The sequence below is a fragment of the Mustela nivalis genome, assembly GCF_964662115.1.
Source record: "Mustela nivalis genome assembly, chromosome: 10".
Lineage (NCBI taxonomy): Eukaryota > Metazoa > Chordata > Mammalia > Carnivora > Mustelidae > Mustela > Mustela nivalis.
The window spans coordinates 14,941,726-14,968,957 of record NC_139029.1 but is presented as its reverse complement, the minus strand read 5'-3'; the positions used below and the strand labels follow the sequence as shown (position 1 = coordinate 14,968,957).

The 27,232-nt window shown below is 44.1% G+C and overlaps 1 protein-coding gene across 5 annotated transcripts in view; it reads right to left on the bottom strand.

The window, feature by feature from the left end:
* CDC42 (cell division cycle 42) overlaps positions 1 to 13,803 on the bottom strand; it is a 48,423-nt gene extending 34,620 nt beyond the window's left edge. Inside the window, exon 1 of one of the 5 annotated variants that reach the window (XM_082684654.1) lies at positions 13,685 to 13,803. The gene's annotated coding sequence lies outside the window, so the exon portion shown is untranslated. The other 4 variants (XM_082684650.1, XM_082684651.1, XM_082684652.1 and 1 more) reach the window with 4 other exon arrangements.
* Between the last annotated feature and the right edge of the window lie 13,429 nt (positions 13,804 to 27,232).

Below are 27,232 nucleotides of genomic sequence, written 5' to 3'. Positions count from 1 at the left end.
TTCTCTCGCTATCTCTCTCTGTCAAATAAATAAATAAAATCTTTAAAAAAAAAACTTTATCAAGAAACAATGGAATGTTCTAACGGTAAAATAGTTAATGCAAAAGAAAAGTGATAAAGTAACAATATACCACATGATTAAATGCTTTACATATTAAAAACAGTTGTGAAGACTACCAATATAACACCATGTTATTAAAAATATGTATTACTGGGGCACTTGGGTGGCTCAGTCAGTCAGGCATCCGCCTTCAAGTTCAGGTCATGATCCCAGGATTCTGGGATGGAGCCCCAGGTTGAGCTCCCTGCTCGGCAGGGATCCTGCTTCTCCCTGTGCTCCCCTTCCCCCCGACTCATGCTCTCTCTCTTTCTCTCAAATAAATATTTTAAAACAAAAATGTATTATCACTAATTGTTAAAATTTTGAGTTCTCATGTGTTAAAAAAAAATGCAAAAGGAGTTAAACAGTAGCTGTGTTGGCACATTCGTGGGGGTTAGTTAAAGAACAAGACCCAAGGGGTGCCTGGGTGGCTCAGCGGGTTAAAAGCCTCTGCCTTCAGCTCAGGTCATGCACGGTCTCAGGGTTCTGGGATCGAGCCCCGCATCAGGCTCTATGCTCAGTAGGGAGCCTGCTTACCCTCTGTCTCTTCCTGCCTCTCTGCCTACTTGTGATATCTCTCTCTGTCAAATAAATAAATAAAACATTTTTTTAAAAAATGAAAGAAAGAACGAACAATACCCTAGCACCTAACAGATCTTATCCAATCTTCCCTGCATCAGGACACAAGTTGGGACTTAGAGCATGTTACAATAGGCTTCTGTTCTTCCAAGAAACAGCTCTATTAACTGTTAAGTCAGCAAGACATTTAAGCACTTGTTATAGCACTACACTGGGTAAGACAGAAACCCTGCCTTTAAAGGCCTTCAAAACATTTCAATAATTTACTGAATGCCTACTCTGTGCCAAACACTATGCTAAATAGCTTTACACACATCATATATCACATCATGTATTTTACTGGTTATAAGCATTACAGAGGAACACAGCTATAGCAGTATGACTGCTACAAAATTACACTATAAACTACAAGTGCCACAGATTTTCAAGTGAGTAATGATAAATATGGGAGAGTGGTCTAGAAGAATGTAAGAATAAATCTCTTGCTAAATGGAGTATGGGCAGAAAGAGTACAAGCAGTGCCAACGTGCAAAGTGGAAGAAACAAAAAAACTGGGGAAGTCCAAGTCATACAGACTCTGAAAACTAAGCAGAGGAGTTTTCATTTAACCCGGGTGGGAAATTCATGAAGAACACCTTTGTTTTAGACAATCAATCCCGTACCTGTATTCCAAGGTGGACTGCCAAAGGTAACCAGATAAAGCAAAAGAACTCATCTAAGAAACTACTTTAATAATGAAGGATCTGCATGAGGGGAGAAGCATGGAAAACGAGTAGAAATAGTTGATGGGTTTGGGACTGGAAGATGGGTTTAAGGAGATGGCAAATTATGAGGAAGCTTTTTAGTTTAGGAAATTAGAGGACTGGTTTGTACCACAAATGGAGAAGTTAGAAGAAAAAACCTTACTGTCAGGCTGTCTGTTCTTAAAGCCCTCTTGTAAGAAAACACATAATAGCCTTTTCACAATCAGTACACAGTAATTTGGTCCTAAGTCTATCAAGGATGAAATCATGTGCCAGCCTGTATCAGAAATCCCACATACAAGCATACACTGGCTGCAAAAAATAAGTCACTCTATTATCAAGGCAACAACACACACTATAAAATGAATGACAAACTGAGAATCTTTCTCTCAAGAAATCACCAAATGAGATGCCAACTACAAAACTGACCATGACTTCCTTTGTTACATCTGATGTGGCAGAGTTACCTTCATTCAGATTCTCGGACAATCTGTCTTATAAACCACAAGCCGCACTTTAAAAGAACAAGAATACCAAGACTCTAAATCCAAAAAGTCTACCAATTTTGATGTAGATTTATTGTTAATGGGGTGAACTTCGACAGACGCATTCAACCATATACTTCAAGGCATAGTCTGACAAACATTAGGCACCGCTGTAACATCCGCACCAAAATCCAGGACGGTGCAGGGCTCCTGGCATGAGCGCAGGCATTTCAGTTTGGTTGTACAGAAGATTAAGTGTATTTTATCCATCTCAGCATGAGAAATAAAAACAACAAAGAGAGAGTTGCGAATACTCTGAAAAATAACCAGTATAAGTTGGCAACAAATCTGCCTTTTAAAGAGCACTTGAAACCAAAAGCAACACCATCAAAGCACAAACTTCTATTTTAACCATCAACTACTTCTATGGTTAATATACACATACACCGTATCTTGGAAAACTAAGCTACTAAAACAATACTCCAAATGCATTACGAAATACACTTGCTTCATGTTCATTTTTAAAGATTTCCTATAAACTTAAGCACAGTAGTACTTGTTGCGGATTGAAAGTGGTTACAATTGCTCCCTCTAGAATGTTCTTGCCTGGAAAGCTCATTTAGTCATCCCCACAGGTCTCTGCTTGAAAGTCATTTTGGAGGGCGCCTGGGTGGCTCAGTTGGTTAAGCAACTGCTTTCGGCTCAGGTCACGGTCCTGGAGTCCCAGGATCGAGTCCCGCATCGGGCTCCCAGCTCCATGGGGAGTCTGCTTCTCCCTCTGACCTTCTTGCCTCTCATGCTCTCTCTCACTGTCTCTCTCTCAAATAAATAAATAAAATCTTAAAAAAAAAAAGAAAGTCATTTTGGAGAACTCCTCTTATTTTTTTTTTAAAGATTTTATTTATTTGGGGGCGTCCGGGTGACTCAGTTGGTTAAGCGGCTGCCTTCGGCTCGGGTCATGATTCCAGGGTCCTGGGATCGAGCCCCACATCGGGCTCCCTGTTCAGCAGAGCCTGCTTCTCTCTCTCTCTCTCTCCCTCTCTCTCTCTCTCTCCCTCTCTCCCTCTCCCTGCCGCTCTGCTTACTTGTGCTATCTCTCTAGCTCTCTGTCAAATAAACAAATATAATATTAAAAAAAAAAAAAAGATTTTATTTGACAGAGAACACAAGGAGGGGGAGGGGGCGAGGGAGCAGCAGGCTCTTGGCTCATGCCTCTGGTGGGGCATGACCCCAGGATCATGACCTGAGGCAAAATCAGATGCTTAAGCCACTGAGACACCCAGGTACCCCTCGTCTATCTTATTTCAAATTGCAACCCAAGTTATACCAAACTCTGAAGCATTCCACTGCACCCGACCACCAGCTCCCCAATTATCCTCCCCTTCATTTTTTTTTTTTCCAAACAAGAATGTCCAACTCACACATTATGACGTAAATCATGAGGGCACAATTTTGTTTGGACCTATTTCATTCACTGCTTTATCCCCAATCCCTGAACAGTGACTGATAGAGCAGGCACTCAAAGAATTGTTGAATCCATAAATTTAATAAGATACTATGGGTGAGCAATGCAGCAGATCAAAAAACTTGTTCTTTGTACTCAGAATATCCCCCTTTAATGGGTCCTCTAGGCTCCTAAACCCTCTTCTGTTACTATCTGGATAAAGAACCAAAAACAAAGAAAAATTTAGTTGCTACCCTTCTGAAGAGAAAACTCTTTTTTTTTTTTTTTTAAGATTTTCTTTCTTTATTTGGCAGAGAGAGCACGTGAGCACAAGAAGGGAGAGCGGCAGGCGGAGGGAGGGAGAAGCAGGCTTCCCACTGAGCAGGGAGCCCACATACTGGATCCCAGGACCCACGGATCACGACCTGAGCCAAAGGCAGCCACTTAACCAACTGAGCCACCCAGGTGCCCTAGAAAACCCATATTCCCAAGGCATAAGTCAAGTCCACAACCTGAACTAGCTGAAGTAGTTAACACAAAGTGTCTGAAGCCACCCAGTATTATTTCCAGGGAATGCCATGTCCTGTTCCAAGAATGCCTAATTCTACCAACTTTTAAACTAGAAAACAAACAAACAAAAAATTCCTAAAAAAGCAGCATCCCTAAGAATTATGTATATCACATTGTGACTGCAACTGTAGCACAGTGAAATAGTTAATGTACATCTTACACTCAGTAGTTTTAGATAACAAAAATGTCTAGTCTAATTTTGGAACAATTCACTTATATTTAAATTAATTGAAAGTGTGGGGCACCTGGGTTGGCTCAGCAGGTTAAGCCTCTGCCTTCAGCTCAGGTCATGATCTCAGGGTCCTGGGATCAAGCCCCATATTGGGCTCCCTGCTCAGCAGAGATAATAAACTAAATAATTAATAAATAAATAAATAAACTGAAAGTATATAATGAACTTAAGGAATCACAAGACTGCCAAAAAAATTATCTCCATAATTTAGGTCTTCATAAAAATCTTTACTACTGATAAGTTCTATTTTAAAAGCTGTTTCTATGTATTGTTTCTTTTTTTAGATAGATTTTTACTTTTTTAATATTTGTAAAGAATCATCTCATTTTCATATTAAAAATAGAGACTGAGGGGCGCCTGGGTGGCTCAGTGAGTTAAGCCTCCGCCTTAGGCTCAGGTCAAGATCCCAGGGTCCTGGGATGGAGCCCCACATCTGGCTCTCTGCTCAGTAGGGAGCCTGCTTCCCCCTCTCTCTCTGCCTGCCTCTCTGCCTACTTGTGATCTCTCTCTGTCAAATAAATAAATAAAATCTTTAAAAAATTTAATTAAAAATAAATAAATAAATAGATAAATAAGAGAGAGACTGAAATCAAGAAAGAAAGATTTGTATTTTATAGGAGCAAAAATGATACTAATTTCTCCAAATGAAAGTAGCAAAGGTAAAGAATCTGGTTTCAACAGAAAACAAACTTTTTTTTAAAAGATTTTATTTATTTGGCAGAGAGAGAGAGATCACAAGTAGGCAGAGAGACAGGGAGAGAGAGGGGGGGAAGCAGGCTCCCCACCAAGCCAAGAGCCCATTGCGGGGCTCAATCCCAGAACCCTAAGATCATGACCTGGGCCGAAGGCAGAGGCTTAACCCACTGAGCCACCCAGGCACCCAGAAAACAAACTTTTTTCTCTTTAACACATGTCACATCCAGGACATGAATTAATTTTGCCCCTGATGAAAATGTACTCAATTACTAAAAACATAGTAATTTTTTTTTAAGAAAGAAGACAGCCAACCTAAGTACCTAACCCTTACGTGGACATGTAAAGTTCTATCTAGCTACATCTTTCCCCTCTCTCCCATTTCTGGGGTGACTAGCAACACAGTTTTAAGTGAAATGATTTTTCTTGACTCTGATTTAACTAGAGCCAAGGACAAGTTTTTAGGAAAATATACCTTCACTCCCACATAATAGATACAACCCGGGAGAAAAAAGAAAACATTCATCTAAAAGATAGGATCCCAGGTAGGGGTTTTTCTTGGGGGCAGGGATGGGCAGCATATGTGAAAAGGGAGAGAAAGCGAAAGAAATGCCAAACAGTAAAATACAAAGACTTTGCAGATTATTGTACAAACTCCTAAAAAAACTTAACTTCTCACATATGTGAACAATTTTTTTTTTAAAAAGTCAGAGAGAAAGTCTTTGAACCATAAATAAAATAGTTATGAATTCTAGGACTTTCAGGGGGCACCTGGGTAGCCCAGAAAGTTAGGCCTCTGCTTTCGGCTCAGGTCATGATCTCAGACGGAGCCCCACATCAAGCTCCCTGCTTGGCCACGAGCAGGCTTCTCCCTCTCTCTCTGCCCCTCCCGCTGCTCATGCTCTCTGTCTCAGTTCCTCTCTCTCAAATAAATAAAATCTTTTAAAAAATAAAAGTTATGAATTCTATGACTTTCAGAATATTAAAATGTTGGCTTGAAACTACTGCAAGCTTTTCAGAATATTGGACAACAGTCAAATACAGTTAAGTAGGATCACTGATCCAAGAACAGAAGAAACTGGAGATCATGACCCCCGTTTCAGAGTATTCCCTCGCAGCCATTGGACAATCACTTCCCCAGTTCCTAATACTGGTCTGCTTCTCCCTTCCAATACCTTGCCCCAATATTAAGTTGAGATGGAGCTACTTGCCCAGAGACCCCCCAAGATGTGTTTTAAATATAACATACTCCGTTCAATCCCAAGAATGCAACACCTCTTGAGTGGGGCTTCATACACACCAAGAACAGATCATCCATGGCCTCTACTGAAGTTTCTACCATTCATGTGTCTCAGGAACTTGAGAAAACTGTTCCCATTTTTCTATCCACAGCAAGCATTGTTTGGCCACACCAACAGTCCCTGAATCTAATGGAAATTAATAAACTACCAGATACCACATCTCCCAGTCCATTTTCTCAAAATGGGGTGAGGGGATGTCCATCAAACAAGTTTCCAGAAATTTCCAAGATGGGGCTATAGTAACTACAGTTTCCTACTTGATGCCACTCTCCTGGAAATATCCCTCAGGTATTCCAAAACACACTAGAAAAACACAGGTATTACTCTTAAAATTAAAATTATCCCCTACCCCCATTTCTACTGGTTTATGAACTCTCAGAATCATCTAACATTCCCTTTGGCCCTGTGGTGACCAGAGCAAAAAATAATATGACCTAAAATAGTCAAACATTTCCATAGCTTATATTTTGTAGTATTTATTCTACTTGGACACTTTCTTAAATACATGAGGGCATTAGATATTGATTTAAACCCTAGTACTCCAGTATGCACAGGAACTATTCATTTTTTTTCTTAGTTATCTGCTAAATGAAAATCTACATTCTAAAATCTAACAGTCTAAGGCATCTGGGTGGCTCAGTCAGCTGAACGTTGGAACTCTTCATTTTGGTTCAGGTCATGATCTCAGGGCAGTGAGACTGAGCTCTCCATCAGGCTCCATGCTCAGCATGGATTCTGCTGGAGAGCCCCTCGCTCCTCCTCTGCCGCTGCCCCTCCCCCCAGGGTCACGTGCATGCTCTCTCCATAAAAATATACATATAATCTACTACTTTATTTAAAACCTGTTAATCTCGGGGCGCCTGGGTGGCTCAGTGGGTTAAAGCCTCTGCCTTCGGCTCAGGTCATGATCCCAGGGTCCTGGGATTGAGCCCTGCATTGGGCTCTCTGCTCAGCAGGGAGCCTGCTTCCTCCTCTCTCTGCCTGCCTCTCTGCCTACTTGTAATCCCTGTCTGTCAAATAAATAAATAAAATCTTAAAAAATAATAATAATAATAATAATAATAATAATAAAACCTGTTAATCTCAAATTCCAAAATAAATATATAGTTTTCTGGGAATCAGTGATATATAGATGGTTTAAATCCACTTCAAAAGATTATAAAATTAAACTCCTCTCAAGCAGCATTCAGTTAGTAAATACTACAGTGAGGCTGTATAATGAAAATCCCACAAATACCAACAATTACTTGTTAAGAAAGTTTATTGAATTACTTCCCATTCCTCTTCATCTGCTTTTTTGAAAGACTTTATTTACTAGAGCATGAGAGAGAGAGAGAGATCGTGGGGAGTGGGGAGGGGAAGCAGGCTCCCTGGAACCATGGGGCCACGACCTGAACCACCCAGGCGCCCCAGCTCTTCATCTGCTTTTAAACAGAGTTCGAAGCAAACCAAAATTACAAATACCCTCAAACTGCTTATCAACAAAACAAATGGATTTTGCTGAAACCTCACGTATGCTTTCTTCTATGAGAAATTTTCTCATACTCCTTAACAAGAACTAACACAGTCTTCTTGTATTCTACCTCCCAGTTCTCCCCCTGGTTTCATTTTCTCTTCATTTGATCTGTTCTCGATCTCTTCTGCTCCCATAAGGAGCAGCAAACAGTGATAATCTTTTTACCTGAAAAGGATGGCTGTGCCTTAATATCCAACACTAGATGGCTTCATACTGCCACCTGAAGCAGAATGGACACAGATGCACCTGAGACACTGGTCCCAGCTCTCCTGGGGTCTCAACTTGTCCAGCCAGCCAAGAGGAGCCTCATCCATTCACTTCAGTGTGGCATTATGAATAATTTTCTATGTATGCCTTGATTTGAAAAGGATTAGGAAACACTTCTCTAAAGCATATACTACACAAGGATAGTACTGGGGGATTTCTCCTACACCAAACAGTTTAAGAAAAAGTTATTAGAAAAAAAAATTCAATCTAGTCCTTTAAAGAAAAGGATGGTAGCTAAATAGGACTAGATTTTAGTTATTAGTATTTTCCCTTGGGATTAGAAATATGGTTAATTTCAAGAAAGAGAACAGAAAATATTTGTTACATTTCACCAGCTAAACACCAGCTTTGTAGCCCACCTGTTTTCATAACCAACTATTAAAGGAATCATCGTGATCATATGCTCTGCCAAACAATGCTTTCAATAAAACATCATTTGAGTTCAAATGTGTAACTGATATTCTAAACTAGAACTTATGATTACTTAGTACTAAGCGGGCAAAGGTACTTTTAACAACTTTACACTCCTCACAGTGAGCACAGACATGAGGCGATTCTACACAACAGGTAAGACACTGTAACTCACTTTTTTTTTTTTTTTAAGATTTTATTTATTTGTCAGAGGGGGAGGGGAGAGAGCACAAGCAGGGGGAGCAGCAGGCAGACAGAGATAGCAAGCTCCTCGCTGAGCAAGGAGCCCCCACGTGGAACTCGATCCAGGGACCTCAGGATCACAACCCAACCCAAAGGCAGATGCTCAACCAACTGAGCCACCCAGGCCCCTATAACTCACTTCTTTACAAGCCAAACCAGTTTCGCCTACTCTCAGGTTAGGATCCTTGCAATAAATTCTGGTACACTGCCTAAAAGAAAGCAGTTCATACTTAAGTAGGAGGAAAAATAAAAATAAAAAATAAAAATAAAGTCCCCAACGCTGTTTCTGAAATCCCTTAAGACATCCTGCTAGCAGTCCTAAAGAGGATGCTTCAAACTTTAACGTGCATAAAAATCATGTGGGTATCTTGTTAAAATGCAGATCCTGATTCACTGGAACTGGGATGGATCTCCAAGGAGATCTTGTGTTGCTGGTCCACAGTCCACACACTGTATTTGACTTTACAACCTCGTTTATGTAACCCTGGTTAAGAGAGTGGACAAAAACTTAAGGCAGGCAACAATCTCCACTTCATTTAATAATTTTTATGGTTTCATGACATTAATCTGGGGGATGGTGGTTACTAAACTTTTGATTTGGGGGAAAACCCAGCTTCTCACACATGAGGGCCTGAGAGAGGCTGCAGTAATAAAAGAACACACACCTAGTATGTCCCAGGGAATTGTCTTAAGTACTCCACACAGATTAACTGATCTGACTCTCAAAACAACACTGTGAGGTCGGGACTACTGCTGGCCCTGTTTTACTGAAGGTAAACCTAAGTCACGAAGACATTACTCAAACTGCACGTAGATAATATATGGTAGGATTTGAATCCAGGCAGTCTGGTTCTAGAGTCTACACCTTTAATTATGATACCAGCAGTAGAGCTCCCGACAGCAAAATTAAGATGGCAAACCAAAATGGCTTACTTTTGGAGAACATGAGGCAGGAGTTAAAGAACTGACTGGGCAACAGAGGTGACAGAAGACCAATCATTGGTGAATCCCAGGACTTAACAATACAGTTTTTTCCTGTATGAGAAACTACTGTGGACTTCAGCATAATAGCTAAGTATTTCAGAAATATTCTCTACAGTATTTTTTGGTAATGTTTTATTTTTCTGGGAGAGAGCACGCACTCAAGTGGGAGAAGGGATAGAAAGAAAGAAAATCTGAAGCAGACTACGCATTGACCGCAGGGCCCCCTGTGCAGCTCAATCTCACCACCCTGATACCTTGACCTGAGACAAAATCAAGTCAGATGCTTAACAGACTGAGCCACCCAGGCGTCCCTATAATATTTTTTTAAAAGAAGGAAAACACCTGGTTTCAGGGGTCCTTGGCTAGCTCAATCAGTACAGCATGCAGCTCTTGATCTTGGAGTTGTGAGTTCGAGCCCCACACTGGGTGTAGACATTACTTAAAAATAAAATCCTGAGAAAATTAAAAAATTAAAAACAAAACACACCTGGTTTAACCTCATGCAATAAGCATTCTAAGACCAATGTCCCAGGGGCAACTAGTTAAGAAAGAGTTTTAACATCCAGGAATTTCACAGCAGCAGCAGCAAACATAACTGAAATAACAAGTAATGAAAATTGCTTTAGCAAAAATATTTTGGACTAAAAGGATGAGTAACTGAAAGCAGAAACTGGTAAGGGACAAAGCCTAGCATGACCAGAAATGTGATACTGTTAAGCAGAGTGAACTAAGTGGCAAAAATAAGCAGCTAAAGCAAACAAAGAGAAGAAAAAAGCAAACATCAAAGTCTAAATAATTTTTAGGAGAATAAGAACGGGTCATCAGAAAAACTTTCTAAGCGATGGTGAACAGTCCAGACAGTACAGCTGTGGAAGGCACTGGACTAAACAGAGGGCTAACATCAAGCAGAGTAGATTAGTAATCCTCACTTCAAGGAGCCTCCATATGGATATGGCTGACCAAGCACAAGTCTCAGGAAACACAGTAAACACGCCTATGGAATATGCAGAAAGAAAATGTTAACCCTCAGACACCATTAAATTCATTCATTTGACAAACATTTCTTGAGGCCTACTATGTATCAGGCACTATTCTAGGTGCTAGAGATACAGGGGTGTCCATGGCAGGTCAAAGTCCTGCTCTCATATCACTTACATCCTGGTGGGGGACACTAACAGATTTGAAAGAGAACACTGAATAAGACACTATCATAAAAGCCTAGAATGAAGTCCTCTGATATAGGAGGATACATGAAAGAACTATTTATGGGACATAAGTTAACAAAATAGTAATCCCTCCTTCCCCTGCAGAGGAAGCCCTTACAGACTGACGTGTTCCTTATCCTCTCAGAAAGACCCCAAAAACACTAAAGAAATACATCTAAAATGTATCTGTAAATAAAAGGACAATCTGACTTTTACTCCCAGGAATGCCTATAAATACTACTTCTAGAAAGGCAGAATAAACTGTACTTCAAACTTTTCTAAATGTGACACTCTTGAATCAAAACATTTTATTAGGGGCGCCTGGGTGGCTCAGTGGGTTAAAACATCTGCCTTCGGCTCGGGTCATGATCCCAGGGTCCTGGGATGGAGCCCGGCGGGGGACCTGCTTCCCCCTCTCTCTCTGCCTGCCTCTCTGCCTACTTGTGATCTCTCTCTCTGTTGAATAAATATTTTAAAAAAAAAATTTATTAGTGTAACCATCTTAAAAATAACCTAGAAATGTTTTTCTAATAAACCATAAAGTTCTAAGCAGAAAAAGTATCTGAATAAAGGAAAACCAATCTTGAAATTACAGAAAATGTCAAGATTTGGTCTTGTTGGGTTTTGGGTTTTTTTTTTTTTCCTTGACAGAGACAGAGAGTCACAAGTAAGCAGAGAGGCAGGCAGAGAGAGAGTGGGAAGCAGGCTTCCTGCTGATCCCAGGACCCTGAGACCATGATCTGAGCCAAATGCAGAGGCTTAACCCACTGAGCCACCCAGGTGCCCCAGTTGCAATGGTCTTGTTGGGCTTTAAGAATTTCACAGATGTTTAAGCCCTAACCTCCACTACTCTAACATCGGTCTTAGACTCCCGAAAAACTAAGTTTAACTGAATACACATTTTGGTCAGAAACACTTTAAATGGATGTGATATCTCCCAGGTCTTGAAGAAATGACTAGAAAACCGCTCATTTTTAGTGGAACTATCAATCTCTTATCCTTGCCTCAGTTTAAATATTGTAAGTTTAAACATTCTGCTATATTTTAAAAGAAATGATGCAAATTGGTGTATGTATATTTAAACTTCTTTAATGTAGAAGTCTCAAGAAATAATGCAACAGGAAGTGTTTTAAAACAAAATACCACATTATGACAGATGTATTTCAGAAGATCCAAGCCCAATACCTATCCAATCATCTACAACACCTACACAACACAGAAAAGTTGATTTAAACCTACTTCTTTAAAGTGTTTCTTAACAAGCCATGTTCTATCTACACACAAGAGAATGGGAAAGTACTTGTTCCAACATGAACTACCCTTATTACAATACCATTACACAATGGGCTCTCATTTGCTTTACAATGCTAACATTTTTCTGTGCTATATCCCCAGAATCAATGAAGGATATACAACTGGGGATGTACCTAATATTCTGAGGAACAAATACTGTGATCCAAAAGTCTGAAAATAGATACTGATGTGTTTTTGGTTAAAAATCCCAAATTCGTTTTTAATTACAAAATTAAATTGTCTAGCAAACAAAGGTAAAGTGTAAAACTGATTCTCTTTCCACCACACCCTTGCCACAAAAAGCGCACGTGAGCCAACTTAGGTCTGTACTGTGCATCGCTAAGTCATAAGGGAGAAGTTAAAACAGTCTGAAAAAGTCATTTTGGACCAAAGAAATTCTCCCACAAATCACTTCATTCAACTGCAAAGGGATCTTTCAAGTTACTGCCTACACAAGTGGCTGTAGGTGTTGTCTTACGCTATACTCCCGGGCACAAGCTAATCTTGAGATTTTAAACCTTCTTTCTAGATGCCTTTGAGACAGCCAAAAGATTTCAAAGGATCGTCTATGAACACGAAGCGCTGGGAAGCAGGCAGGATGTGCCACTGAGTGCCTGAGGCTGCAAAACGCTGTCTTCATTCGGTTGAGTCCCTGACTTGTAGGAGTTAAAACTCTCACCCCTTATACTGCGATGACGTAATCCTCCACACTGCATTTCTCTTGGACTTAAAGGGGAGGAAAAAACAAATGAACAAAGAAAATTTCACCCTTATAAGAGGAATTAAGCAAGCGGCAGAACGACAGTTTCGAGAGGTGGTTAGGTAACTCCCTGAAAGGGAAGCTTCAGCTGAATAAGCAGGGAGAACTGGAGAAGCAAACGGAAATGGTGCTAGAAACTCAACCTAAGGGCCGGAATAAAAGAGCCTGGAGAAACAGAGACCCGGCCCACCCGACCCGGCGCCGCCGGGCCGCGGAGCCGAGGGAAGCGCGTCGCAGGCACAGCCCAGGGCAGTCCGCGAGCCGCCCCCTCCCCGGACGCCACTTCCCCGCGGCGCTGGCGATTCCGCTCCCCTCCCCCAGCCCGCCGCAAAATGTCCGCGGCGGCGCCGGGAGAAGCAGGAAGTCCAAGCCGGGACGCAGGGGGCAGACCCGGCCCGGGAGCCCGAGCCACCCGCGAGCGGCTCCGCGGCCCCCGCCCTCCGCGCCCCGGCCCGTCGCCCGTCCTCGGAGCCTGCGGGGCCGGGCCGAGGGGGAGAGGGCCCCAGACCGCCGGGATGGGTGTGACCCCTTCCTTCCACCGCTGTCCGGTGACAGCCCGTCCCTGACCGCGCCCTCAGGCCGGCACCCTGCGCCCGGGCCGCGCACCTCTCCGCGGCCGAGCGCCCCCGCCTGCCCCGCCGCCACCCTCTCCCCTCCGCTCCCCGACAGAACCCGGACCTGTGCTCGCCCGGACGGCGCCGCGCGAGCCGGGCACCCCTCCCCGCGCCCCGCGCTCCCAGGGTTCCCGGGATCCCAGAGGCGGGGAGTCCCCGCGGACGGGGAGACGGCGCGGGCCGCGCGGCGGTGACGGGACGATGGGGGACCCGCTCCCGCGGGGAGCCTCGGGCCCCGCACTCACCTCAGCTTCTCCGCCGGGGCGTTGGCAGCACTGCGCGGGGTCTCCTCGGCTGCCGGACAGGGGCACGCGCCTGACGTCAGCACGCAGGGGACGCAGGGTTGGGTGCCCGCGGAAGAGGGCGGGGCCCGGAGGCGAGTCCAGGCAGAGCGGTTGGAGGCGGGGCCTGAGTTCATTCCCTCCCCCCACGCCCGGGTCTGGCCCGTTACCGCGCACGCGCCGACCAGCACGGCTCGCTAGTTCGCTACTAAGCTCCGCCCCTCTTTCTCCGACGGTTATGTTTGTAATGATGCTACAAACTATCATTTGCAGAGCGCAGCCACTAACAATGCTTTTGTTCCTTTCAGCCTTGTGAAGCAAAATATCATCCCTATTTTGCAAAAAAAGACGGAGTTTAAAAAAAAAAAAAAAAAGACGGAGGCTTTAACTTGCCTGGGGGTGATGACTTGCCTGAGACCACCTCCCTACCCCCAGGCCTGCATGGGTCCTCCACGGCTGCGCTATGCTTCTCATCTCCCTACAACACACTGTCCCTCGTTCCAGGCACTTCGGCAGCCTTTTGGTTCTGAGACTTCCTCCCTGCTACAAGGCCTTGCACTCTCTGTTTCCCCTGGCTTCCTCTTCAGCAGCCTTTGGTTGGCTCTCGGCCCTCACATGTCACTGCCTTTATGATCACCCTATCCTCACAGCACCTGTTTATCATCTGTCTTCCCTGCTAGTGTGCAGGCTTCAGGAGAATAGGAACTCTCAATCTTAGTCTCAGATGTTTCCCAGTGTTACAGGAAAATCACTTATCTTAATAATACTTCATTTGCTGGTGACTACCTCAGCTACTTGGCCAATAAAGACACCTATTTCCAGATTATTTCCAAAACATCTGATACAATAGTCATATTTCCTTCTGGGCTTTTCAATTACACAAGAAGAATAATTACATTTTTGAGTGTTTACTATAGGCATGTTGCTAACAGCTTTGCATGTAATAGTAGATAATGTAATGCTCACAACTACTCTATCAGTTAAGAACCATTATTGTTCTTTTTTGATGAATGAACTGAGGCTCAGAAACATTAAGGAAGTTGCCCAAGGTTGCCAAGCCAGGCAGTGGCACATTTTGAACTTGGACCCAAGGGGCTGGCTCTTATTGATCAACTACCCAGAAGGTGATTACAGAGAAATCAGAATATAAGCTTCAGCTGTGGTTCTACCCCTACTGACACAAAATAGTAACAATGTGGTGTACATCTTCCCAGATACAGATGGAGAGAGGTGTATATACATTTATTGCACAAAAACTGATTGTACTCTGTTTTTGTCTTTCAAAACTACACTATGAATATCTTTCCATCTCAAACGAAACATCGTTTTTAAAGGTCATATTCTACTGTGTGGACATTACAATCTATCTAATCAATCTACTATTGGAATTTATGTTGTTTTCAGCTATTGTAACTTTTTGACTACTGTAAAATACATCAGCTTGGTTTTTTTTAACTTGAGGAAATCTGGTTGTGTTTTCTCCTTCTGCAAGCCAGTTGGCAGTGACCTGTCCTTCATCCCCTCTCACAATCCCATGAATGTCCCCAGACAATGTCTGCCCTTTCCATGAGCATCAATATCTTGATGGGGTGTCACCCAACCACTTGGCCTTTCCTGCCTTTATTCTGAGAACAAGGGCTCACTTAGTACTTTGTCTTCTCTCTTGTCAGGTCTTTGTCAAAATGGCCCTCCCCAATCTTTTCACAGCCCCAAGAGAGAGTAGCGTTACTACTAGACCCCAGTCTACCCCTTCCCTTGCTGCCAGCCTAGACCCCAGACTCCTAGGGCCTCCTCCCCACTGCCCCTCTGGCTGCAGCTACCTCATACTAAGGGGAGGAGCACCCCGTGGGTCTCCAGCGCCCCTTCCCCCATGGTTACCAGCCCGGAATCCAATCCTCCTGCTGATGAAGGCTGACGAAGGCTGCAGCAACCCCTCCCTGCCAATTCTCAATCCCCATGCCTCTAGAGGAGATGTCGCCACTACTAAGTGCCGTGTGGACACGTGACCCAGGTTTAGCCCATCAGAGAATTTTAGCAGCATTTCTGTGATGAGCGTATGACCCAAAGAGAACCAGTGAGACTCAATTCTGGAACTTTGGTCAGAACTGTCCACTTGATGAATCTCTCTGCTGAGGGGAGGATGTCACCTTGGCTTTGGTGGCAGCCATCTTCCCACTGCAAGGAGAGAAACTGCCTGGGAAGGGGACTGCAACAGAGGGCAAAAAGAGAGCAGAAAGAGACAGTCAAACCAAGTCCCACTGGCATTGTTTGAGCCCTTGGATCTAGTCTTACTTAAATTTTCAGTCACACTAGCTGAGCCACATTGAGTCGATTCCTGTGACAATTGCAAGATTCTGCCACCCCGTCCCTCTGTGGCCGCGTGGTGTAGCACTTGACACCACCTTCTAGATGATTCCCAAATCTCTACCTCCTTCAGCCCCGATTCCCACCCCATTTACAAATTCCAAGTTACTCACAAGTCCCATCAGCACCACTAACAACATCTCCAGTTCCCACCTGCTTCAGGTTCTGTTGTGCCTCTATCTGCTTCTGGCCCCTGCACCCTTATACTACTTCCAGGGTCTTCCAACCTCTCTGCATCAGAGGTCCCATCTCTAGAAGCTTCCTCTGATTATCTCTGTTTCAATTCATTTTATACACCACAACCTTTGCCTACCTAGACCTCAGCTCCTATTAAGTCACTTTCTGGCTCAGGAACCTCAGTGTTTTTCCCTTTGCCTTCAAAATAAAATTCAAAGTCCTTTAGCCAGGCATTCTGTGTCCTCTGTGCCCTGATACCAACTTGCCTTTCCAAAGTTATTTCTCTTTCCCTTCTGTGCTAGTCAGAGTTGTCCAGAAGAACAGAGGCAACAGGAGGAACAGGGCAGGGAGAGAAGGAATGGGAGAGAGAGATTGATTTGTATTGCTTTGCATCTATCTATCTAAAAAGATTTATTCTTGGATGCCTAGCTGGCTCAGTCAGTTAAGCATTTGCCATTGGCTTGGGTCATGATCCCAAGGTCCTGGGATCGAGTCCTACATCGGGCTCCTTGCTCAGCGGGGAACCTACTTCTCCCTCTGCCTGCTCTCTCTTTCTCTCTCTGACAAATAAATAATTTTTTTAATCTGAAAAGGTGTATTCAAAGGCATTCACTCTCACAATTATAGATGTTGATAGGTTCCAGGAGCTGCACGGTGAGTTGACAAATTGAAACTTAAGAGAACTGATGGTATGGGTCTAGTCCAAGTCCTCAAGCTTGAGAACAAGAACCAACATTTCAGTCGCAGTCCAACAGTCAGCAGTCTCAAAACCCAGGAAGAGTCCGTGTTTGAGTCCCAAGCCAGGAAAAATCTCTGTTACTCATGGGAGAGTCAGCCTTTTTTGTTCCAGTCAGGCCTTCAACTGCTTGGATGAGGCCCACCACATTTAGGGCATGCCATCTACTTTACGTGGTCTACCAATTCAAATGTTAATCTTAACCCAGAACACCCTCACAGACCAGCACACCCAGAATAATGTTCAACCAAGTATCTGAGCCCCCATTGACAAGTTGACAATTAAAATTAATTATCCCACCTTCCATCACACAACTTATGTGTTTACACGGCAGCAAGACTGAATTACCTAGTATCATGCATGTAGGTGCCATGATTTCTTGGCTTCATGCTCCTGCTCATGCTGTTCCCCTTGCCTAGGACATCTTTCCCGCCCACCCATGCTACCTATCAAGTCCCACTCTCCTTCCCACCATAAACTGTATCTTTTACCAACACTGACCTTGTGTTCTTTCCCACCTCTGTGCTTCTGCAGCTCCAGCAGTTCTCAAACTCCTATGCTTCTCTCCTTCAAGGATTAGTGTGGATCTCAGCTCCTAAGCCTTGACTGATACCCCCAGGCAACCCATCATTCCTATTACACTGTGTATTTAAAGAATACTCTATTAAAATCATTTGTGTCTGTGCTAACTAAACCATTAAGCCATGAGCAGGCAGGGATCTTACTGTATTCATTTTTGTATCCTTTTATCTAATTTCCTGGCAAACTGCCAGCCCTCCAAAATGTTTGATAAATAATGCATGAATGAGCATACTGCCACTTTTCCCACAAAGCCTGTTCCTCTTCTGGCTGCTAAAGTGATCTCTGCTTCTTCGAAACTCCCATAGCATTCACCTGAGGGTATCTTTAGACGCTCACCCTGTTCTGTCATGTTTATCCATGCTTTCTCTACCCTACAATAAGTTCCCAGGGATGGGCTCAGCTTGGGGTGCATTTTTTGCTCCCCTCACACTGCTCCTCAGGTGCCTTAAACATAATGAGGGAGAGAACTCTCAAAACAGCATTCTTGGGCGCCTGGGTGGCTCAGTGGGTTAAGCTGCTGCCTTCGGCTCAGGTCATGATCTCAGAGTCCTGGGATCGAGTCCCGCATCGGGCTCTCTGCTTGGCAAAGAGCCTGCTTCCCTCTCTCTCTCTCTCTGGCTGCCTCTCCATCTACTTGTGATTTCTCTCTGTCAAATTAATAAATAAAATCTTAAAAAAAAAAAAAAAAAAAACAGCATTCTTTGCCAAAGGCCGAAGAGCGCAAATCCACCACCATCTCCCCAGGGCCTGGGAATCCACATGAAAGAGGCTCTTCCTTGTGGTCTTTAGTCTTAGGATTTACATGAGAAAATCCCAATTTAAGACTTTCCACGCGATTCATAGGCGATAAAACTATAAAGAAAAGCAAGGAAGTGATTATTATAAAAATCTGGCTGCTGGCAGCCTCTAAAGGAGTTTGTAATCTGGAAGAGATTGGGGGGGGAGCAGTGCTGGCAGTGGTCTATTTCCTGACCTTGGTGATGGTGACATGAATGTCTGCTTTATAATCATTCATTCTACTACACATTTGTTTTGTGTGCTTTTCTTCATGTGTAATATTTCATAAAGATATAGGTTGGAAATAAACAAAAATAAGGTCTCACTGTTGTAACTGAGGGGTTGCTGTTGTGTAAATTCCTATCACTAAGACACAAGTCTACCCTTCCCTCCTGATTTATCGGCTGGATCTTCCCCTCTCTGGCTAATCATGGTCATGGCTCAGGCCGTGCCTGCAGCCCCACTCTGCTGCTAGGACTCCAGATGGGCTCCCAATCTGACTGTCACGCCTTAAGGGGCTAAGGTCTGCTGCAGCTGCAGCACTACCCCATCAGCTCTAACTCAGGGACCTTGTCCTTCTGAGCCCCTCCTGCTGCTCAGCCTCCCTCCTCCACTTTGTGCCACATCATTGTGCTTGTCTAGAGACCTGGACCCTTCCTGCAGTCAGAGAAAGGAGAGGAACTGACCAAACCTGTTTCCTACCTGCCTTTTCTCTAACTGGCCCAGGCTTGTCTCCTTCATCTCTGTTACAATCTCTGGTGGAGACAATCTGGGTCACTGAAGAAAAGGGTGCATGAGACAGGATAGGGGAAAGAAAAGTCTAGAAATGACTGAGCAACTCCATCGGCACTGGAAGAGTTTGGTAAAAACCCAGAGCACATGGTACGGTGATGAAGTTTTAATCTGAAAAACGATCTGAGATTTATTCATGTGAACCAACTGGTAATGGGCGTGTTGTGACCAATATTCAACAGTCAGTGAATATATTATGTGCTAGGCACCTCAGATGCGAAGATAACTGATATTCCCCTGCTAAACCTCTTGAATGGCTTCTCCTGGCTCTTGTCCACATCTCCAACATCCTCAGAACCATGCACTCACTCACTGGGCTCCAGCTATCCTGCCTTCTTTGGCATTCCTCAGACAGAACTGAGCTTACTGTGCCTGCCTCAGGGCCTTTGCACTTGCTGCCCTGAATGCTCCTGTTCTGCGTGAGCCTGCTCCTTTTCATCCCACATGTCTTTGCTCAAATAACAACTCTTTCAGAAGACCTCCTCCCCACCCAGCTTGGAGTAGCAGTTCCAACCCACTACCACCCCATGCTGCTTTCTTTCTTTCACAGCCTTATCACTCTCCAAAATGATCTCACCCTTTTAATATTCTTAATATCTGTCTCTCCCTATTAAAAAGTAAATTTAAAGGCTCCTTTCCTGCTGTACCCTCAGTGCTAGAATGTAGTGCATACTTAATAATTACCTGTTGAAAAAAAACAATGAATGAAGACATAATCTCTACTCAAGGAGCTAAGGTGCCATGGTGAGACAAACAATAATCAAAACAAGTGCTTGGACAAGGGTTTGTACAAGAATCTGGGAGAATCAAATAAAAGCAGAATATTCAAAAGAGTTATACTTAACGTTTACTAAGTGCTTCCTATGCTTTAGGCATTGTTCTAAGTATTTAATATGTATTATGTCACTTGAAATTCACAAGAACTCTGGAATATAGAAATTATTGCCTTCAACAAAAACGAGGCATGAAGAGGTTAGTACCACTTGTCTAAAAAGTCATATAGCTAGCAGGTGGAAGAGCTGAAATTCAAACCCAGAGCCGATAAGGGAAAGTTTCCCAAAGGAGTGAGGGCTGATCCAAATCTAGAGGACCAGCACAGGCTGCCCAGGCCAGGTTGGGGATACTGACCACTGGAGGAAAGACTGGACATGTCCAGGTACGCAGGCATGGATAAGCAAGAGGCTCAAGGGGTAGATGAATCTCACAGAGATAATTTTGAACACAAGACAACAAGCACGAAAGGGTATACACTGTGTGATTCCATTTGGTTCAGAAATAGGCAACAGTATTCTGTGGCAGCAGAAATCACAATAGCTAAACTTTTGGGAGATTGAAGACTAGGAAAGGGCCTGAGGGAGACTTTTGGAATGCTGGCTAAACTCTGTATCTTCATCTGGACAGTGGTTATGGGGATATGTTCACTTTGGACAATTTCATCCAGTCCTACAATTTCCAGGATGTCTGTTATACATAAATTTTAAAAATTAGGATGCCTGGATGGCTCAGTTGTTTAAGCATCTGCCTTCAACTCAGGTTGTGATCCCGGTGTCCTGGGATCAAGACCCTCATCAGGCTCCCTGCTCAGAGGGGAGTCTGCTTATCCCTCTACCCTTCCCCCCTGCTCATGATCTCACTCTCTCTCTCTCTCACTCAAATATAAATTAAAAAATCTTTTAAAAAATTGAAGTTCAGGGGCGCCTGGGTGGCTCAGTGGGTTAAAGCCTCTGCCTTCAGCTCAGGTCATGATCTCAGGGTCCTGGGATCGAGCCCCTCATTGGGCTCTCCGCTCAGCAGAGAGCCTGCCTCCCCCTCTTTCTCTGCCTGCCTCTCTGCCTACTTGTGATCTCTATCAAATAAATAAATAAAATCTTTAAAAAAAAATTGAAGTTCACCTTAGCAATAGTATTGGCCTAAAAACCAAAACACTCATCAATTTTTTAGAGGTGTGGAATATTTTTGAGTCTTGATGGGGAGGTTTAATAACTGCAGAAAAGAAAAGAAAAGCAGGGTGGTGCCTAGCTGGCTCAGTGGGTGGAGTGCATAAGTCTTGTTCTCGGGTTGTGAGTTCGAGCCCTACATTGGGTGTAGAGATCACTTAAAAAAATAAAATCTTGGGGCACCTGGTCAGCTCAGTGGGTTAAGCCTCTGCCTTTGGCTCAGGTCATGATCTCAGGATCCTGGGATTGAGCCCTGTATCGGGCTGTCTGCTCCCCCTCTCTCTCTGCCTGCCTCTCTGCCTACTTGTGATCTCTCTCTCTCTCTGTCAAATAATTAAATAAAATCTTTTAAAAAATAAAATCCTAAAAAGAAGAAAGCCGAGAAATGGGATGGAAGAAATGAGAAGCTAAGAACAAGATTTAATGTGTAAAAATTAGAAATGGGAAGATGGAGAGTTCAAGAGAGGGGCTCAGAAGAAAAGAGGCAGATCAAAGTGTCACCTGAGAATTACTTACTGAATCTTCACCTAATCAGGCAGATTCAGCCACATTAGCATCTACTGGATGTTTCTGTGCTTCCGGTGCTGCGGGAGGGTGAGCCTAGCTGGAATAAGACGGGAACAAGACAGGTGTGGGAGTTGAAGTTCAGGGAGGTGACATGACTTGGTATGAGATCACACACCTCGTAAGAGCTGCAGTTATCTTTGCCAGAACCTCCAGTTTGAGCTAAGACGCAGCTAACGCTAAGTATTCACCCCACTTGGAGACAGAGTTTTGTCTCAGAGGAAGTGAAGGGGGGGGCCCTGGCTGCTTTGGTGGTGCAGTGGCTTCCTGCCCACGGGACACACCCAGCTTCTAAATCAGCACTCTGGGCAGTCGGGCTGTTGCTAGGCACCCAAGGGGCCTTTGAGCTTTCGCAGCAGAGCCAGCCAAGGGCAGTTAACTTCACCTCATTGCAAGGTCAGGTGCAGAACAGAGTGGGAAACCAGCCTCCTGAGTGAAGCCTTTCCTTTTTTGTTTTGTTTACCTCCATGCCCAGCCCTCCCACTCACTCCCTCCCATTGTCTCCCATGAATTCTAGTTGTTTTCCTTCACTAGAAGGAAGAGTGATCAGGTGTCTCCTACAAAAATCAAACTGTTCCTTGAGGATCCACCATGGGCAGGCCCTGCACTGGAGGCCAAGCACACAGAAATTCTCTCTCGAGGGAGTCCACAAACTGCCTGGGGGCACAGCCCGAAAGCTGGACCACAGTGATCCCTAGAATAGGGCATGGCATATCGACTACACTACATACATTTGCTGAATGAACAGAAACTGTAACTAAAGCTAAGGTGTTAGGGGAGCTCACAGGAGGGCTTCTGATGCCAATTCGACCCAGAAATCAAAGAAGGCTTCATGCAGGGGACCCTGCCAATCTGCGTCATAAAAAATGAGTAGTAGTAGGCTGGCAAAGATTGGGGGAGGCATAGGGGAGAGGCATTCCAGGCCAAGGGAAAATGTCCAATAAATGCCTGGCAGTGGGTGGAAAATGCTTAGCAAAATAGTCAAGCCATTGTCAAGAGCGTTGAGCTGAGCTGCCCGTGGAAAGTGACCACACACGATGCTCCTGGAAGGGCCAACTACACTTGAGTGCTCCAGGCGCCGCCACCATCACAGGGGACTCCTCATGGTCCCCACACCCCGCGGAGCTGGCCTCCTCTCTGGCAGCCAGGCCCTGGCACCCACTCACTGCTCAGGGAGTAACTGCCCAATAGATGACATATTTTTCCATGGCACCAGCCAGTTGCTCAGAATCTCATTATTACCTTGTGATCCTAACACTGGTTTTCACCAGTAGCCATTTGGCAGGAGCATTTTTCAATAACTAGATGAAATTATTCTTTTGCAGAACTTGGGAATCAAAACAATCACAAAGGGAAAATTAGACACAGGGGACAGTTGAGAAGGACTTCCCCTCGGGTTGTTCTGCATTTTCCTCCTCCTTCCTCTCACAGAATTCAAAGTGTTTAGGGTTCTTTAGAGCTAGGCTCTAGATGGACTCAAGAAATGACAATGACAGGGGTGCCTGGGTGGCTCAGTGGTTGGGCATCAGGTTTCAGCTCAGATCCTGATCTCATCAATCACAGATCAGCCCCACAAGGGGCTTCACCCTCAGCGGGGAGTCTGCTTGAGATTCTCTCCCTGTGCCCCTCCCCCAGCTTGTGCTCTCTCTAATAACTAAATGAATCTTTTTTTTTTTTTTTTTAATGACAATGACAGACATTAGCAGTAGCTGGATCACGCAGACTGCAAAGAGAAAGCACAGGAATCATCTCAGGAGGTGGCAACAGAGACAGGGAATTACTGTTCACTCAAATCCCCACAGAGCTCTTGAAACGCTGGACTTGGTCTGCTCTTTGATATCCAGGCAGTGTGACCTCAAGACAAGGGCATGGGGCTGAAGCCAGATGAAATGGAGATGGACTCCAGCCTCTCCTCTTACTGGGTTTGTCTGGGGGCAAGGAGCCTCATCTGTAAATTCCCTTCCATGGGAAAGAGTTCAGACCACAGGTTGCCAGGACATGGTGCTGGGGTGCTGTGAATTGTACCAGTTCTGCTGTCAGGGTGTGGAGGTTGTGGGGTTGAGTTGTGGCTCTGTCACTTACCTCTCTAAACATCTTATGCTTTAGAGGTTTGGCCCCATACCTAAATCCTCTCCCTTGCATTTTTTTTTTTACTGAAAGTACAAAGCTAGGTATTAGCCATAGAAGGAACTACTCTGCAGCTGCTTAAAAAAAAATTTTTTTTTTTAAAGATTTTATTTATTTATTTGACAGATCACAAGTAGGCAGAGAGGCAGAGAGAGAGAGAGAGAGAGAGAGAGAGAGAGGAGGAAGCAGGCTCCCTGCAGAGCAGAGAGCCCGATGCGGGGCTCGATCCCAGGACCCTGGGATCATGACCTGAGCCGAAGGCAGAGGCTTTAACCCACTGAGCCACCCAGGCGCCCCCAAAAAAATTTTTTTAAATGAAGCAAATCTCTGTATGTTGATAGCAACAGACACCAAGACCTATTGGTCAAGAAAAATATATAACCTAAACATGCATTTCGTGTAAATAAGAAAGGGACATATGCGTGTGTGCACCCACATGTGTATATGATTACATCTGTGTAACTGATATCTTCTGGAAAGATTTGTAACTGTTAATGGGAAGAGGCTTTACATTTTCCTTTTATTCCCTTCTATACTTTTTGGACTTTTCTATCCACGTGCAAATATAGCTTCTGCTTTGAAAAATGTCAATGGGAGTTCCCTACGAAGTGAGATTATGGGCCATTTTTGTTTTTATACTTTTTCTCTATCAAATGAAACTAAGGAATGTTATTCTAAATTGTAAGATGAGGCTCAGGTCATGATCCCAGGGTCCTGGGATGAGGCCCCCAGTCCCGCTCCCTGCGTAGCAGGGAATCTGCCTCTCCTTCTCCCTCTGTCCCTCCCCCTGCTTGAGCTCTCTCTCTCTCTCAAATAAAATCTCAAAAAATTGTAAGATAAAGATGGGAAAAAGTAAAAGAAGAAACATCTTCTTCAGGAGATTCTCAAGAGATGCTTGTTCAATTCCTACTTCCAGACATGATAGAAAAAGCCCAAGATGAGAGGGAAAGAAATCCCAGGCTTAGATCCCATCTTCACCATTTTCTTGGCCATCTAGTGTAACTGGCGAATCTCGTTTTCTTATCTGTAAAGCAGGTGTATTTATATAAATAGGTGAAGTCAGATGACAATAAGGATTAAATGAATCACAAATGCATCTATCCTAGCACACAGTAAACCATCTCAATAGAATGACAAGAGTTGGAGGAATCATTTTAATCCTTGTAGCAAAGAACTTAAGATTTGCCAGAGTAGGTGACGTTACCCAAACATATGCAGGGAATATGAAACCCAACTTTCTTAAGTAGCCTCCATGCCCAAAGTGTGGCTTGAACTCATGACCCTGAGATTCAGTCACACGCTTTGCCAACTGAACCAGCTGGACACTCCAATATGAAACCCAACTTATACCGTAGAGCTTTCTCAATTCAACATGAAGCTTAAGAGACCAGGGATCCCAAGGTAACTGTGTCGTATCCGTGACCAACTCTCCTGTTTAGTCAGTTCTCAGCTAGCTAAAGGCCAGTTTGCCCCCGAGGAACATTGGGCAATGTCTGGAGACATTTTTGGTTGTCTCTTCAGTGCGGTGCTATCGGCAGCTGGTGAGGAGAGACTACATATGTTGCTGAACATCGTGTAATGCCCAAGACAAGCCTCCACGGAAGAGAATTCTCTGGCTCCAAATTGCCCATGTTGAGAAAACCTGTGCTACATTAACTTAGGACACTTCCGCCGTCAAGCCATACAATCTCGAAGGTGGTAACTTCTGGGTCCACCGGGAAAGTTGGCTCCTTTACTTAACAGTATATTCCAGATCACCGAAGCAGCTGAGAAACGGGCACAGGCCAGGAAATTAACACCAGGAGTTCCTGATCTTTGCAGACTAAAGGAAATACTTTCATAATGCTCTGAACAAATGGAAGTATTGAAGATACTCCAACCCTACTGTGCTTCCTAACTCCTTTGCCAATGTTAAATTTTACTCTTAGAATTAGGACTAGAAATGAACCTATACGGCACCTAGATGGCTCAGTCAGACTGACTGTTGATCTCAGGGTTGTCAGTTTGAGACCCACATTGGGTCTGTAGAGAGGACTTGATAAAAAATAAAATCTTTAAGGTTTTAGGGCTACCTGGGTAGCTCAGATGGTTAAGCATCTGCCTTTAAAATCTTTAAAAAATAAAATGGTTTTAAAAAGAAAGAAAAGCTTAACCTAGTCAATAAAAAGCACAGTTCACCCTTCTGTATGTTTGTTATTCCCCAAGCATTTCCACATTGTCTCAAGGTGGGATTCTGTTATCTCCCACGAAAGTCCAATTAAAATCTCACTTCCCGGGGTGCCTGGGTGGCTCAGTGGGTCAAAGCCTCTGCCTTCCGCTAAGGTCATGGTCTCAGGGTCCTGGAATCAAGCTCCATGCATCAGGCTCTCTGCTGAGCAGGGAGCCTGCTTCCCCTCGCTCTCTGCCTACTTGTGATCTCTATCAAATAAATAAATAAAATCTTAAAAAAAAAAAATCTCACTTCCCTAACTTGGCTATTTCCTCTCTCCTCTGCTTTTAGAGAGAGAGAGAGAGAGAGAGAGTGTGTGTGTGTGTGTGTGTGCGCGCGTGCGTGTTTAAATAGGAAATGTGTTTTTGGAGCACCTGGGTGGCTCAGTCAAATGTCTGACTTTGGCTCAGGTCAGGATCTCAGGGTCCTGGGATTGAGCCCCAGTTCAGGCTCTGCGCTCAGCAGGAGGAAGGCCTGCTTGTTCTGCTCCTTCTCCCACTGCCTTTACCCCTGCACATGCTTTCTCTCAAATAAACAAAATCTTAAATAAATAAATAAAAGGATCCTACCCGTAGAGCTCAACATCTTCCTCTCTCTTCAAAAACTATACATTTCTTCTTCATACTGGGTTTTGTGTTTGTGTCCTAGCATCTAGACCAGTCCGGAAGACACAGGAAGTATTAACACACCGCCAGAATAAACACGTTCCAGCTTGGAGCTAACCAATCCCTCTCCCAAAGATTAGTTTCTGAACTGGCAGCAAGTTGATTACAGGAGCAGATGTATAAATCCAACAGCCAGGCCACAGAGGCAGAAAGGTTCCTCAAGACTGGGTCACACTGAGGAAAAGCAGCTGCTGTTTACTCTCTGCCTAACACAACCACAGCTACGGACTGCTTTCTCAGCCGTCAACCAAAGCACATGTCTCCACACACAGAAAGCAGGGTGACCTGTTTCAGGAGGAGCAGCACAGAATGGTCAGATAGCTTTAGTTCTCTTGTGGAGGTGACAAGCTGTGGAACACAGGCCATGGAAATGGGGAGAGCAAATCAAACAGATCTAAGAGTTACTCACTTCGGAGGACCCTGTTTTATCCCCTTCTCAGTTGGAATTTAAATTCTGACTGCACACAAAGGGCTGACCTGCTCCTGTCTTATCTCTAGCTCACATCTACTCCTGATAATGATCTCAACTTTCTCAAATGCTGAGTCAAAGCTAAATTGGTAAATCACCACAGGACATTGTGA